This window comes from Pleurodeles waltl, chromosome 4_1, assembly GCF_031143425.1.
Source record: "Pleurodeles waltl isolate 20211129_DDA chromosome 4_1, aPleWal1.hap1.20221129, whole genome shotgun sequence".
NCBI lineage: Eukaryota > Metazoa > Chordata > Amphibia > Caudata > Salamandridae > Pleurodeles > Pleurodeles waltl.
Window position 1 is genome coordinate 139,079,412 of NC_090442.1, and position 17,460 is coordinate 139,096,871.

At 45.9% G+C, this 17,460-nt stretch overlaps 1 pseudogene; it reads right to left on the reverse strand.

Moving 5' to 3' along the window:
• The window catches only part of LOC138288485 (aldo-keto reductase family 1 member C1-like), a 228,124-nt pseudogene that overhangs the window by 138,981 nt on the left and 71,683 nt on the right, over nt 1-17,460 (reverse strand).

Genomic DNA, 17,460 nt, shown 5'->3' on the forward strand with positions numbered 1-17,460 from the left:
AGTTTGAGAAATTAGCATTTGGGTTGTACATGGCCAGGGGTCAGTGTGAGCAGTAAATCCCCTCAATCCTAAAACTCCTGCCTATGCCCGCGGCACCCTGCTGTGGTGGCCTACACACAACAGCCCTGAGAATCCCCAGTGCCTGGGGACCAAACAAACAGTGTGGGTGCACCGTGGTCATGAACAAAACAGCCCCTGGGTAGGCCAAGCCCAAAGAGCACTGTGGCGTGCTGTACAGGAGTGAGGTACCCTGAAAAACTACCTGAAGGTGTGTCTTTTGCTACCACTGCTTATCGTAGATGGTAGAGAAATGGGTAGGGGCTAGATCCCATTTTGCACATCGGAGCAGTATTGGGAGCAGGAAGCATCCAGAGATGGCGGGCAGTGGGCTTCCTCACGTTCTCCAACAATAGCAGCACCGGGTGCCTGCTTGGGGCTGGGCACCAGTGCAATTAAACTGAAGTCCAGGTGCGAGATTGCCTCAAAACACAAAGAATTGAAAGCTAAAAGTAGCAGCGACCCGTGGATGCTTCAAAGGACTTGCTGCAGGCCCCGCAAGGAGTGTGCCATGAGCCCATGCGAGGGCTTAAAAATGTGCATATTTCTTTTGAGGTGCCCCAGAATGGGTTGTGCACCATCAATAATGTTTAATGTATTTTGGAGGCTGCAATAGGAATAGAAGAAAGTATTGTGCATATACTATGCTTTACTAATAATAATGATACAATCAGTCAGCCATACCACAATGAATTGATTGTTGTTGTAGGGTTGGACCTTTATGAGCCCCCATAAGCCTATGCTGCAATATCTGTCCACATAAACTCTAGTGAGAGTTTATACCAAATGTCATACTGCTGCTTGTGGTGCTTCAGGAAGAGCAGAAGGACCACTAAACACTATCTATGCATTTTGCGTCCTGCTAAATACAGCAGCCTTCACGATAATTGTGACAATGGCACCATAAGTCTATCATGTCATTGCAAACATAGCCAGGGAGGCTTCATCATTAATTTAAAACACTCCCAGGCATTTGACTTCCAGCTCTGTGGGTTCCTGAGTGCAATGCCCGAGTTGGTGACCTTGGAGTGGCTTTACAAGCAATATAAAAACAGAACAGAAACATGCTTGTGTGGGTTTCCAAAAATGTAATTCTTTATTAATCACATTGAGCAATCAGATGTTACATGTTTTATTTCATGATTGTGTATGATGAAAAGTTTTATTATTGCTAGCACTGAGTTTTATTTGCGATGTTGCTATTTTTATGAATGTAGGGGCACCCTCTCAAAGCCAGTAGGTCTGGCATTTTATACGTATACCCATCACATTGTGCTCATGCATAAAATTGGGATCTGTTAGAGGGCGTCACCAAAGCTACATCCGCCTGCAAAGCGGTATATATTTGTGAATTCATGAATAGAATTTTGTAGTGTGAGCATAATGAAGTACCTTTTCTTTTTATAAGCAGAAGCACTGACTGGACCATGGTTTATGCACTGTGCTGTGTGCAAGTTCACACGAGCCTCGCTGAGTATACTTTAGATCACACACCCTTTAATTGGCTGATCACAACATGGACAACACATGGACAACACATTGTGGCAGCAATTACAGGATTCAGGAAAATGACCTCTGATCCTTCAATTTAAATGAAAAAAATTATGAGGTGATTATAGGAGCACACCATGACCCCTCAGGGACGGAAATAAGTTTTGGAGTAGGAGCGCCGGAGGGATTAAAGGGATAAAGTTTGCACTTTTTTGGTTTACTGGAAGCATGGGTTTATATTATACATGTGCGCAATTTCCTTGTTTTTTGTGTGAATATTGACCAGACGCTGTTTTCATATTGGGTTCGTTTGACTTTTTGGTGCCTAGCCTGTTGTAGGCCTTGGATGTATTTTTTAGATTTAAATCCATTTTATTGGCATTTACGTTCAACAATGTACTAGTTACATTCAACTAGATGATAAGAGTAGAATAGAGAAGCAAGATACAATTCCTCTTTCCCCTCAACTCATTTGTCCCTCCCCCAGAAACCTTCCTCCCTCCCTCACCTTATTATCTCACTCTCCTCCCTTTAGAATTATTCACTGTTGGGCCGGGCCCTTTTTGAGGGTCATCCCCAAACTTTTGCAGAGTCATCCCCAAACTTTTTGCCTCCTTTCTCCTATTTTTTCTGACCTGTTTTTGTTGGCTTTAGGACTCTGGGCACTTAATCACTGCTGACCAGTGTTAAAGTGCATATGCCCTCTGTGTAAATTGTATTGGTAATTGGCTTTTCCATGACTGGCATATTTACTAGTAAGTCCCTAGTAAAGTGCACTAGAGGTGCCCAGGGCCTGTAAATCAAATGCTACTAGTGGGCCTGCAGCACTAATTGGGCCACCCACATGAGCAGCCCTGTAAACATGACTCAGACCTGCCACTGCAGTGTCTGTCTGTGCAGTTTTTAAACTGCCAATTCGACTTGGTAAGTGTACCCACTTGCCAGGCCCAAACCATCCCTTTTTATACATGTGAGGCACCCCTACGGTAGGCCCTATGTAGCCCCATGGGCAGGGTGCAATGTATGTTAAAGGTGAGCCATGTACTGATGTGTTTTATGTGTCCTAACATTGAAATAATGCCAAATTCGTTTTTCACTGTTGCAAGGCATATCTCTCTGATAGGTTAACATGGGGGCTATCTTTTAAGAGCAGTTTCCCTTTGAGAGCAGATAGAGAAATGGAGTTTGTGGCATCTGAACTCACAATTTAAAAATACATCTTTTGGTAAAGTTGGTTTTTAGATCGGCAGTTTGAAAATGACACTTTTAGAAAGTGAGCATTTTCTTGCTTAACTGTTCTGTGCCTCTGTCTGCTTGTGTATTCCACGTCTAGGTCAGAACGACAGTAGGGCTGTTTCTGAATCTCCACTAGACAGTGACACAAAGGGAGCTGTGGTGTAGCCTGCATATCCTGATGGGCCATCTGGGCTAGAGTGGAGGGAGGAGCTGACACTTAAAACTGAATGGGCTGTGTCTGCCCTCACACAATGCAGTCTCCAAACCCCTGGTGTGAGCATGAAGCCAGGACTCGGCAAGGCAGGATCTTGTCAAACACAGAGACTTTCCTTTGAGGTCTGCATACTTCAAAGGCAGAAAGGGGTATAAGTAGTGGACCCAAAACCCCAGATTTTCAGATTACTTCAAGGATTCAAGAGGAACCTCTGCCAGGAGAAGAGCTGAGGAGAAGTGCTGCCCCTGCCTGTGACTGTGTTTTGTCGAGCTATCCTGCAGTTGCTGCTTCTGCCTGTGAAAAGGGGATAAAGACTGGACTTCGTTGTGCATTCGTGCTTGAGAGGTATCTCCAAGGGCTTGGACTGAGCTTGCCTCCTGTTTTGAAGCCTCAGGGACAGCAAAGGCTTCACCAACCAGTCTCTGAGTCTGCATGCTGTGGACTCTTGCTTTCCAGAGAGTGCCATTTCAGTTCCTGGGCTCCTGGAAGTGAATTTCTGGTGAAAAACCTGTGAAACGGCGCCGGGCAACTCCGAGCGACTTCAGTAAGGATGCCACAGCACGAAGCATGTGACGCCGCCTACACCTGGATCCGTGGACCTCACTGAGGCACAATGACCCCACCGTCTACATAGGCCCAACGTCGCTGCAGCCGCTGACATCCTCACGAACCTGTGAGTTGGATTGTCGTACACCCGAAGCTCGTGACACCCACCTCTGTCAAAGTGCCTGTGATGTGATTGCCACCCCGTGAGGTCGCCCGCAGCATTGTGACTTCACCGGACTTCAACTTTGCTGGAGGTACCACAGGACAGTCTCCTCGCAACCGACACCTCCACTGCTCCTCAGCCAGCACTCGACGCCTCTTCGTGACACCTCCGCTCCTTCGCCCCACTACACCAGAACTGACGCCGCATCGGATCCCACCTCGCTCCCTGACTCCATGCTCCGGCCTGTTTTCCACATGTTTCCCTAAGGTATTGTACCTGGGGCTCCATGTGACTCTGTAAACGGCACCAGTGGCGTCGCATTGTGGGAAACAACTCCGTCACGATGCCGCTTTAACATAAGAATGTAGCATTCGTGCCTCTAGGCACTATCTTTGTGTTTTTAATTGCTAAAGTCATATTTTTACTTGTGTATGGAGGATTTTTACTTTATTTGGTCTTGTTTTATTTAGCTAAATATTTACTATTTTTCTAAACCTGCGTGGTGTCCATTATGTGGTGTTTCACTGTATTCCTGTGTGTGTTGGTACAAATACTTTACACATTGCCTCTGGGTTAAGCCTTTCTGCTCGTGCCAGGCTGCCAAGGGGGTGAGCAGAAGTTAACCGGGTGTGTTTCTCCTTTACCCTGACTAGAGTGAGGGTCCTTGCTTGGACAGGGGTGAACCTGACTGCCAACCAAAGTCTAACCTTCACACTATGGACACAATAGGTCATGATGCTGTAGCCGAACTGAGGAGTAGTTATTGTCATGATTGGAGCTGTATAAGATCTGTAACGCCCTGAGTCTCTCGGGACAAGAGAGTTCTTTGTAATATGTGCTGAAAAAGTCCAGGAGGCAACACCATTGTTTGGTAAAGTCCTTTTCTTCTACGTGTGCTGTTTTTGTGAGCTTTTCCTTTCCCTGAATCCACCACAATTTTCCCAATCATTTGTACTCTGACGGGGGAAGCTTCTGCCCCCTCCACCAAAGTGCAAGGATTGATTGTTTGGCTGCTAGTAGGATGTGGGAGGTGAATCAACCCGACTGCCGTATAAGAGATAGATATCAGTAACTGGGTGTCCCACAAGTATCACTTCGTAGCCAGTGATTTGTTCTATGGTTGCTTATACAGAGGATCAAAATGTTTTCCACTTAGAGGACATGGGTCAAAGTCCCATTGTGTCCACATACTCTCCAGCAGAGTAGGTTGCCCCCTCCCCTTATCTTTTCCAAATGTGCCAGGGAGTAGTGCCATCTGTGGAGAATCCTGAGGAGTACTAATGTTAATGCTGCATGTCCAGCTCGACTTGAGCAGTTTTCCACCTTTTCAACAGAATCAATTTAGCTGGTTCTTACCTCAACCAAATCTGGGTCTCCCTTAGACATTTGTCCACCCAAGATTGTAGTCTCCTTAGCCAAAACACTTGCCCCTACTGTTTGTTCTCTTTTTAACTTATCTGTAACTAGTGGGAAAATCCCGTCTGCTTGGAAACCAGCACAAGTTATCCTGATTCAAAAGAAATCTAATGCACCACCTGATGATTTAAATAACTATCGCCCTATTTCACTACTTCCGATATTGGGAAAGCCATTGGAAGGCTTAATGAACAAACAGATTTTGGAGCATATTGAAGTCAATCAGTTCCTGGACCCTTTACAGTCCGGCTTTCGCCCTTTCCATAGCTCGGAGACCACTCTAGTGACCGTTACTGACCACATCAGACGTTCCATAGACACCAGTTGTCCCATTATGTTAGTATTACTGGATTTGTCTGCAGCGTTTGACATGGTATCACACTCCCAGTTACTTTTAAGACTTAGGAAATGTGGCATCGGTGGTCTAGCGCTACAATGGCTTGAAGATTTTCTTACCAACAGAATGCAAACCATTACTTTAAGCTTTTTCAGATCCCGCACCGTACCATTGGACAAAGGAGTGCCCCAGGGCTCTTGTCTCAGCCCCACGCTATTTAATGTTTATGCAGCATCCTTGGCTAAATTGGTCAGATAGCATGGCTTAGAAATGTATTCCTACGCAGATGACACACAGCTATTGTTATCCCTTATGTGGGACTAATAGCAGCACATTTTAGTGCAGGTATGAGAGCCATAGTTGCCTGGATGACTCAGAACTGTCTCCAGCTTAATGCTAGCAAAACTGAGATTATGCTATTCTGGAAGGCTCCTAACTTCTTGAGTCCGGATTGGTGGACCCCCCAAACTCGGTAATGCCCCCACTCGCACTTTGGTAGTAAAGAACTTAGGAATTTATTTGGATCAATCTTTCATAAAATCTGCTTCTCCTGCTGAGGCAAGTTTTTCCCCTTCTCCATTCTACCTCCAGAAAAACATTGGTACAGGCCTTAATTATGAACGGTTTAGACTGTGCCACTGCCCGTTTTGCATCTGTAAATGAGTCTCTGATGAATAAATTGCAGGTGCTACAAAACACGGCGGCACGGCTTAGCTGCAATGCACCAACAAGGACATCAGCAGCTACTTTCCTACATTTTTTTCACTGGTTGCCGGTGCGCAGTATGATTTTGAAAAAAATCTGCAGCATTACTCATAAGGCACTTCTCGGAAAGGGGCCTTGCTATGTACCCTCTAGGCTCTCTCTTTAGCATCCAAGTAACAAATTGCGATAGAGCGACAACATGCTGCCTACTGTCCCCAGAGTAAAAAAAGACCAAGTAGAGGGGTAGATCTTTCTCCTATCTGGCCCCTACGTACTGGAGCTCTCTCACATTATAATTAGGACAAAGTTCTGATCATCTTAAATTTAGAAAGCTACTTAAAATGGAGATGTTTTGAGGTAATGCTTTTTGTTGGCCATGCTCCTGCATAGTAGGCCCCACGCGCTGACATACCCCTCTCGGGGTGAGTCACGCGCAATGTAAATTGTCTTAACAACATAACTTCTCTAGCTCCAGCATGGGTGGGGACATTATTGGTTCATATCATTATATGCCCTCACTGTTTCTTGTGTAGCGTACTATGCAATTCCTTTTTTCCTGGCTCGCTTGAATGCAAATTTGTGATCTCTTGTTTGAGATTTAACTGTTGTAGGTTTTCGAGTGTCTGTCCGTGGTATTTTTCGAAATGCGTAAGGACTCTAGGGGCTACCTGTTTGATTCTAGGGTTGATCAGTCAATGAAGCAATTGGATGTAGCTGAAATATTCTGTTTCTGTGGAATCTGTGCTCGTCTTTCAGTTGCTGAAATGACTCGTTGGTATAATGAACAAACATGTCTCATAGTGGTAGCTATTTTTGATTAGAAGCCTTGTTCAGACCCAGTGTGAATTTTTGGGTCCCATAGAGAGGGTTGAAGTGTGTAGGAAGGAGGTGAGCCCATGTCTGACTGCAATTCTGTCCCAAATGTCCAGGGGATTTGTTGAGTGTTTTGGTTCGCTGCGCCTTATACTACCAGGGCACCTCCGTTTGTGTGGTCAATCATACACCATCCCTTTTTTGTCTCCATCTGCATCCAGTAGATAGAAATCGACGGTGGACTGCAGCGCGATAAATCAGGAATCCGCAGCTCTCCCTGTCCTGGTCGTAATGAGCATTACCTGCTAGTAATGCTCTCTGTTTTGCCCTGCCCAAAGTAGGAGCAGCACAGTGAATGAAGGTTGTTAGTAGAGTCTCTGGAGATGTGAAGAGCCAAGGTTTGAAATATGTAGGGGATCTTAGGCAATATGGACATCATCTACGCCGCTGATGTGCCTACTCATGACAATTTCTTATATTTCCACCTGTTAAGATTAAGTTTCATTCTTCTTTTAAGTCGCTGGAGATTGATTTCTTTGGTTTTGGGCAGAGAAGGGGCCAGGGCCAAGCTTAGATAATTGATTTTGGAAACCGCCCATCGTAGCTGGGTCAGTTTCGGTAGCTGGTCAGTTATGGTTTTGGGAGCCGAGATATTTAGAATTTCTGACCTTTTTCCCCAATTTCCTTATTGATTATTGCAACAACGTATTATGTACTCACTGTATATGCTTGCATGAGTCATCATACGTGTGATGAGTTATCTCAGTTGTGCAAGAGTGCCAGTTGCCATTTTCTGTCACAGTGAGAAAAAAAACACTGGTGAAAGAGCCAAAAACTATAGTGCACCTTCGGCTCTCCGGTGGAGGCGTATGGAGATCTGCATGTCATCTACTGCGATGAAAGGGGGGAAGCTTGCAAGAATACCTCCACTGGTGCCAGTGACCCTATCATGTATTTGGGATGCAACAACTTGCACGTGAGGAGGGGAAGGAGTCATATTTAGGGGCCCATCTTGGGCCTGTATGTGGTGAGTGTGTCCATTGGTGAAAGGACCTTTGGTGTGTAGAAGGCATCTTGTTCAGGGTGGTCACTCGCCAGTTTTGGCTTCCATCTCCTTTAAAAACCCCTCCCAGTGCAGGGGTGTAACAAGGTTACTTTGGGGCATCAGTACTTTGCGAAGGCTTCACATTCTGCAAGTATCCTCATTTTTATTTCTTCCAACCATCTAACAAGTGAAGTGGCTGAAGAGGACTTCCAGGCCATAGCTGTATGTCGCTTCGCTAATGCTAAAGTGAGGTCTAAAAATTGTTCATGTTTTGCGTGATTTTGGCGCACCTCACGAGTCCCAACAGGGCTTTTCTTTGAACTATCTGGCTATTAACTCCACCAAATCTGTTGTCGCCTCAGCTCAGTATCCCGTAATTTGTGGGCAAAACCACAGTATGTAGTCAAAATCTGCATCTATTTCTGCTCATCTTGGGCAACCACAGGAGCAGTGTGGGGGTCAAGTATGGATGATGTTAATAGTTAAACTGTGTGTACTTTAGGCACACACTCCAAGAGACCCCCTTGACCATGGAGAGACAGCATCTCCATTGTGTGTCTGTTAACTCTTGTCCCAAATCACCTTCCCGAACCCCATTTAATAAATCAAATCTGGCTTCTCTGGACTCCTGCACTACTCTTTAAATGCATGTCACAGTCGTATGGGCACTACCGTGCTTCAATAGAGTTTGGAGGACCTGGGAAATGTCTGGCAGATCATGGGCCTCATTAACTAAGTTTTGGGGCCGGGCAGCACCACAAGCCTTTTTGCCGCACCGCCGTGCATCAAAACGAAAGGACACGAATGCGTACTATCTACAAGAAACAGCACCTTCCTGTTATTGTCCCCTGCACTAGCGCACAAATTGCTGCCTAGCACCAACACTAGCACCCTTGCACCATGAGGGATGAGTGTTTACGTGCAGGAAGGGTCACCTTCCTGCACATCAACAATCATTAATGGTGTTTTCCTCTTTCTATGTGTGCTGTAGAATGCAGCACACATAGAAGGAGGAAAAATGGGGAGAATAATGTGATTTCTCCCCGTTGCGCCACTTTAACGGCACCCCTGGGGTGGCGTAGGAATGTGATGCATTCCCAGACTTGTAAATCTGGGAATGCGTCGGATTCCGTTGGATTCCATGGGTGTTGCGTGAAAGGGGTCCATATTTACAAGGCCATGAAAAGCCACGCAAGTTGGCTTTGCGTGGCCTTCTAAATATGGTCCAGCACCCTGCATCACCGGAGCGTCATAAAAAATATGCTCCAGTGGCGCAGTGTGCAGGTAGGGCCTCGTAAATTAGGCCCCATGTGTTTTGTTCCAGAGTATTGTTAATTGGCATGTTATGGCGGAGTACAGATGGAAGCTACCGGGTAGGATCCCTACCTCTGTAATTAGGTCCTCAAATGGGCCCCATAGTCCGTCCTTAAATAAACCCCCTCCATTTATGGTGCCCAGCATCCCTCAAGGATTAGACATTGTGTAGGTTGCGCAATCAATAAAGATTGAATTCCCTTAAAAAAAAGTCCACCCAACTGCACCAGGAGCGCTGAAAACAAATACAGCAGACGAGGAAGCTCCAGCAGCTTTCCGAACTCCTCAAGTAAAGCAATCCTATCAATGACATTGTCTTCATTGTCTTGGAGAAGAGCGGCATCCACATGCACACATACTATGTGCCATTTCATGTCCATCTGAATACCCCAGTCTGGGCCCATGGCTTGGAGTGCGCTTGCCAGCGGTTACATGACTAATGCAAATCTAATGGGGGAGAGAGGACAGCCCTGGGGGATGCCTCTTAGTATCTGAATGGGATTTGAAATTACGCTTCCTGTTTTCACACATAGGGGGTCATTCCAACCCTGGCGGTCCAAGACCGTCAGGGTCGCAAATGACGGAAGCACTGCCAACAGGCTGGCGGTGCTTCCAAGCCCATTCTGACCGCAGCGGTAAAGCCGCGGTCAGAAAACCGGGGCCGGCGGTTTCCCGCCGTTTTAGCTCCGGCTGGGCGAATCCGCCATGGCAGCGCTGCAAGCAGCACTGCCATGGGGATTCTGACCCCCTTACCGCCAGCCTGTTTCTGGCGGTTTTCACCACCAGGAAGAGGCTGGCGGTAACGGGTGTCCTGGGCCCCTGGGGGCCCCTGCCCTCCCCTTGCCACTGGCATGGGCAGTGCAGGGGCCCCCTAACAGGGCCCCATGAAGCTTTTCACTGTCTGCCTAGCAGACAGTGAAAAGCGCTACGGGTGCAACTGCACCCGTCGCACGCCCGCAACTCCGCCGGCTCCATTCGGAGCCAGCTTCAGTGTTGCAGGCCTCCTTCCCGCCAGCCCATCGGGAAGGTTGGAATGCCGGCAGTGGTCTTTTGACCGCGTAGCGGCCAAATGGCGGTTCCCGCCTGGCGGGCGGCTACCACCGCCCGCCAGACTTGGAATGACCGCCATAGTATTGGCGTTGCATAAAACAGCCAAACCCAGGATAAGAGCCAGTCTCCCAGGCGCAACCTCCTCAGCACCACCAGCAGATGAGGCAATACCATGGTACCAAATGCCTTCTCACTGTCAAGAGAGGCCACCCAGGGAGTGATCCCCGAGGTGTGGTCACATTTCATTATCAGAAACAGACAGTGTAGATTTAGGAAGGTGTTACAGTCTAGGATAAAGCCGTTGTGGTCTGCCTCCACCAGGAAGTGAGCCACAGGCACCAGCCGATTCAGAGGATTTTACCCAAGATCTTATAGTCTTGATTTAGGAGCAACAATGAGCGGTAGGAACCCACCACCAGAGGATCCCTTTCAGGTTTTGGGAGGACGTGATTATCGTCTTCCTCTTGGAGGTCGGCAGCTGCCCCTTGGTTCGAGCCACTGTATATAGTTGCGGTACCTTAGGGTACAAGTCTCTCCACATGTGTGGCATAGAACTCCAGTGAGAGTCGGTCCATACACGGCGTCTTACCTTTCACCATTTGTTTGATGACTGTGTATTTCCTCTTTCTCTAAAGGGGCATTTAACTACGTACAATGTAGTAGGGAGGCTGCCTGTAGGTGTCAGGCATCTATGTATCTCTCCATGTTGGCAGCATCTGCCACACTGTTTGAATCATATAGTCTGGAGGAATACTCCATTAGTGCCTCGTTAATATCGATATGGATGTTTACTATTCTCCTTCATGATTCCTGAATGCAGCAATTGGGGTCTTTGGGTTCTCAGAGTACAAAAGCCAAGCTAACAGTCGTCCCGCTTTCTCAACCTCCGAATGTTGATGAGTTGTGTATTCCCTGTCATCTATTTTGCATAAGGCTGACTTATAGTTCATCCTCTTCAGTCAATCGGGGTAGTGCAACGGCATTGAGTACCGAGGAGCATTTGAGCACGTGGATATCAGTTTCCAGTGCTATGAGTTCTAGGTGTAGCACCAATCTGGTGCAATAAATGGATTTAATACATAGGCCCCCTCATTACTACCTTGAATGCAACCCATTCCACTAGAGTAGTGATTCCCAACCTTTTGACGTTTGTGGACCCCACACGTTATCATTACTGGTCCCCGGGGACTCCCACTGAATCATTATTGGAATCCGGGGACCCCCACTGAGTCATTACTGAAAGCTGGGGACCTAATCTGTTAATATTATTCAATTTTCTAAGAAGTCACGGACCCCTCAAGGAGGCTTTGCGGACCCCCAGGGGTCCCCGGACCACAGGTTGGGAACCACTACACTAGAGTCTGTCATTGTGCCCTCATTTTTTAAGAAGTATTAATCCACCGCGTCCACCACCATGGTTCTAAAGGTAGCATCGCCGAGCGCCTCCACAGGGATTTCGCTCTCCAGTAAAACACAGCAAAACAGAGACCTAGATCCCTTTTAGTTTAGTACTCTCTCTTGGAACAGGCATAAAGGCTTTGTCTATCATATGGTCTCAAAAGAGGAACTTCTTATCTTCAGAGGAGATTCTTAGATTCGTTGGGTTTTACAATGCAGCCTGAACACAAATGGTGACCAATTTTAAGGCTTTTCTTCGTTTATTTGTTGGTAGAGCCCAGTCTTGTCAAAAGCTTTCTTCTAACCTGCAGGGCTTGAGGTGCACCCAATTGTCACCCTTCTGTAGATCCTCCTCTTTCACCCAAGATACTTCCAAGTGCAACCTAGAAAGCAATCCCGACTATACCACTACGCAAATAAGTCATTCCCTCGTGACAGCTCACCAGTTAAATGGTAAGGAGATCTCCCCTAAGATGATCAGGTAGCCCACCAACGATTACAAGATGAACCACTTGGATTCACCATGAAACTGAAACGGAGATCAATCCTTTGCATTGCTTGATGATCTCTCCTATATATTTCATAGTACTCTATACTGGAGAATGTAGGAATATCTATAACAGAAACAACAATACCTTCAATCAGTGGTTAACATTGAAGCAGAACAAACTCCACCATAGGTTTTAAAACCAGATAGAATGTTGGAGCGCTAGTTTTGGAATTACAGTCTCTTACCTGGTTGCACACAGGTTTGTACTTCAGCCCTGGTTTGTTAAGGATCAGCTCCAATTGCCTGCGGTTAAAATTTGACACTCCAATGGACTTCACAAGACCAGCGTCCTTGGTGCCTCCATGGCCTGCACGACAAAAAGGAAGGGAACACATTTACAAGACATACATGTCCCTGAGGAGTTATAATTCGGAGCAAGATAATAGTAATGTTCAATATTTCATAAATTAAAACAAAGTAGGAAAAACTTCATAGTCCCACTAGGAGAGTTCACACAAGCTATAATTCAAGAATCCACAGATGAAGCAACCCTATGACTTCATGTAAAGTTTGTCCGACAGAGCATCCAAAGATCTAAGGTACTCAAAGCACCTCATGCATGTGTTTTAAAAATTAGAGAAACCTACCAATCACCATGAACATAACCATTTCTAGGCACTTCTGCCAAGAGTATACATTGGAAAATAATGTGTGGTAAGAGGACACATGGCTACCCAGACATCTTAACAAGGCTACACATATATTGCTTTGCCAGAGAACCAATTAAAAGAACCTTTCATAGACGAACAGTAAAGTTTGGAGGACACTGACCTAAGAAGTGGTAGAGCCCAACTGATAAGACCCCTTGCCTCTCGACCTTACTGCAGTGAAATCATCCGATTAGCATGATGAAACCTGGAACCAAAACTCAAGACAATCCTCTTGTAGTGTGGTCATTTTTATGTATCCTTTGCGCATTCGCTTCAGGCGTTAGGCCTTCGTGCACTTTGCCCTGGATGTATTTTATTCCTTTCCTTGCAGCATCGGGCCTCTGTGCACTTTGCTCTAAATGCATTTTATTCAGCTTCGTACTGTTATTATTCAAATAGCCAGTTCTACGGTCTTGTATTTTATTTTTATATCACACTGTTTAGCCTACTTCAGCACTGGAGTTCTCAATAACACATTCTTGCTTACTCTGTGCTTCAGTCAAGGATACAGTCTGGTACATTGCCGATAGACGTGGTAGGAGTTTAGTCTTTAGGTTACAGCTTGCGTAGGAACGTTTTGTTACCACATCAACATGTTAGTTATAAAAACACTTTCCTGTCCTAACAGAAGGGAGAGGGAGATTCCGACCAGGGAACCACAACTAGACTCTGACTGCCCTGTTGCAGATGCTGATCCAGATCACAGGCCTTTGCTCAGGTATGAGGGTTGATGTCTTCCCAGGGAATCTGAAAGGCAAGCTTAGAGCTTAACATGCTGTGCTCGAAATAAAACTTACTTAGAGAGAACGTAACCTATTAACACTATGATGGCGTTGTTCTTATGTTTCACTCTCCTAGTGACTATTTCAATCCTACTGTGTTGTATGGTTCTGGTTATTGCGGCTCACGCCTTATTATCTAAAATGCAGTCGTTTTATTAAAATCAATCTATAAAACTTAAACTGCCTTTGTCATTTGTATATGAGATCATACTGTAAATGAGAGAGCTGGTTGGGATCTGAGCGACCACGACTTCCCTGAGAAGTTCTAAAGATGTCATGCGCTCGGCTGCCCAATCATCCCTTCCTCCTGGGAGAGATGAGGCACTGCTAGTTAGCCAGACCAAAACCGGATTGAAGGTGACAGAGGTCCTTCTTAGTGGGTCAGACTCAGTCCCCCCACACCAGGAAAGACCCTGCTTCCTAGAAATCCAGTAGTCTCATTTAGGATAATGAGAGCCCACGCGACATGGTGCCGCCAACGTTTGGTCTGGCTCTAATTTTCGGGTCCGGCTGTCTCTCTCGGTCTCATATATATATTGACTCCTCGGTTCCGTTTACGGAGACGTCCGTGGCACTGAGGACTTCCGCCACCGCAATATAGGTAGATCCTATTAATAGCGGTTGGTTGTTCAAGCTTGAACTCTGAAAGGAAAACCCCGAGATTGGTGTGCCTTCTCTGAACTAACGCTGTTTTCGAAATGGCGAATCCCCAAGTAATGAACATAGCAGTTAATATGCGACAACCGCTCACGGTTCATTTGCTAGCACATGGTCTAAAAAACCAGGGGGGTCCAGTCACGTTTGTGGTGGACGCCCATGCAGCCTATAGAACATAACTTTTTTATTCATGGGTCATATTTCCAGCAGTTGATGGGAATTCAAACACATTTCACGATTACACTCTTGCATATGTCCCTGGACAATACAGGGCATATGCATATTTAGAAATACCTCTATCTTATCAAGAACATAATAATTGGCTTGATGGTGCCCTACCCCACACCATAGCCTCTGTTAGGCTAGGTCCACTGAGTAATGATGGTCCTACCTGGCCTTTATTGGCTACATACACACCACATCCAGCGGCTGCTAATTTGACGGTGGCTGAAGTTTGTCGATTATATGCAGAATTAACGGCTATATATAGATGCTTAGTCCAATTTGTGATGCAGACACTAAATACAAACCCAGCGCGTGCTGCTCCAGCACAACGACATGCAGTAGTTCCGGGCATCAATCCGGCCACTGTGCACTCTGTTATGGGCAAAGTACCGGCTAAACGAGAGGAAACTCCATTTTGGCTGACGCAAAAAATTAATACGCTGGAAGCAGTATTTCCCCATACGGGACCTCAGGTTAAACATAGAATATTAACGATGTGTTTGCCGTTTGGTATGTTTCCTACAGTGGACCATTGTAATACATGGGGCACGGTGTTTGCCGCGCTCTACACTACAGCACACGGTATACCTACCTTGGCTAACTTACCGGAAGTGCTCAAACAAATTCAAGATGAATATGGGGCTGCCCCGGCCTTAGATTTGGGGATGCAACTGATAGGCAATTTTGCCACGGTTTCTTCTATCATATTGAGTAATCTGAAAGGGGAGGCAGTGGCACTAGCGGTGCGTATGCGTCTTCTTGACGTCCCGCAACTAGATCAGGAGCGGGAGCTGCCGAGAATAATAGCAGAAACATATTCCAGTATTGGTCGTGATAGCCTTGGGGCTAGACCGCAGAAACCACAGTTTCAGGGGAAGGGTAGTAAAGATACTACTAAACAACAGCAGCCTGAGGGTAATAAAAAGCGCTGGGAGAAAAAACAACAGACACCTAAAAAAGAAAGGGGATAATCTCCGAGACCGGAGACCCCACAGACAAGGTATAATCTCAGAAATAGGGACAATTTGAAGACGCCTGAAAGATATCAATATACTGATACACGCCAATCTCATTCCTTTCAGGACTCATCGGAAAAGAGAAATGAGAGAGGTGGGCGATCAGAGCGGCGAACAGAGTACGTGAAGCCAAGACAGGATTCACAACGCTCATCGGAGGTTTCTGTCAAGAAGGAAGAGAAGCCGATCCAACAAAAGCAGCAGTTTAAAAAGAAAAAAGTGGCGGCAGACTCAGTTAGACATGCCACACAGGAAGAGAGTTCTCTTGAAGAACAAGACATGGGCACTAGCACTGTTAGACAGCGCGGCAGAGGTCACAATAGTTCGCCGGAATCTTCTAGAGCATCTGGAGGTGAAAGCAACTGAGGACTTCATACAAGTCGAAACAGCAGATATGCGTGTCTCTGATCCCGATAGAGTTTATACAGTAACTTTACAATTAGAAGGGGACATTGAGCGCACAATAAACGCCATCTTTTGGGATCGTGTAGTCAAAGTATATGACATTCTGCTGGCCGAACAGGATTGGCCCCCAGACTTTGTTCGCGACTGTCCAGTTGGGGAGGAGGTTATTACACCTTTGTTCTCACCACTTGTTCCGGGTGAACTCGCAGAGTCCTATAGCATTAAATGGGCTCTGGCGCAAGCACCTGCCTTATATAGAAATCATGTGGGGTGGGATACGGATTCACCTTATCATGTAATTCCGATTAAAGGCAAACCTCAGCCACAACCGCAATATCCTATACAATTTGAAGCAAGGGCATCGGTAAGAAATATACTTACACAATTGGAGTACCAGGGAGTAATTGAACCCTGTGTCTCACCAATGAATAATCCCTTATTCCCTGTAGCTAAACCGGACCATTCTTATGGAATAGTTGTGGACTACAGACATTTGAACGGACATGCACGTACATATGCTATACAAAATTCACATAGCGCAGCACTTATGAATAATATTGTGCGTAAAAAATACAAAACCACTTTAGATATCTCGAATGGGTTCTTCTGCCAGAATATAGCGCCCGAAAGCAGGGATTTTACGAGCTTTAGTGCGTTTGGCTCTCAGAAAAAAAATTGTTGTTTACCTCAGGGGTATAAGAATAGCCCAGGACTGTTTTCGGCTCGTGTGACTGAAATATTGCACGAACTAGACCCTGAGGCGTTGTCATATGTTGATGATATATATCTCACAGATGACGAATTACTACAACTTTTAAGGCGGGTAGCCCGCATAGTTGTGGGTTTTGCCGAAATTGGCTACAAATTTAACTTCAAAAAGTCGAAAATTGCCTTCCTCAGCGTAATTTTCCTGGGATATGAGCTGTCGAACGAGGGTAAGAGCTTAGCGCCACACTTTTTAGAAAAATTTGCACAGTTGCAACCTCCTAATATGATTAAGAAACTCCAATCGTTGTTGGGTTTTCTAAATTTTGGCAGAACTTACATTCCTGATTATGCTACACGTATAAAACCATTGTACGAGTTGATTCGCCCAGACTTTTCGAGTAGATTTTGGACGATTGAGCATACACATATTCTTCGGGACTTGCAAACTGATCTCCTAGCTGCAAAGCATTTACACACACGGGACAATAAGACACATCTGGTCATCAGGGTTATAGCTGGGGCCGTTGGGTTTACGTATGTCACCTTTAATGAAGGTGAGACAGTCCCAATAGGATACAAGTCTCACTTGTATTCTGCTGCAGAACAACGTTTTGCACAAACTGAGAAAATTCTCACTGCTGTACAGATGGCTGTGATTAAAGAACGACCTCTTGCCCAGGGC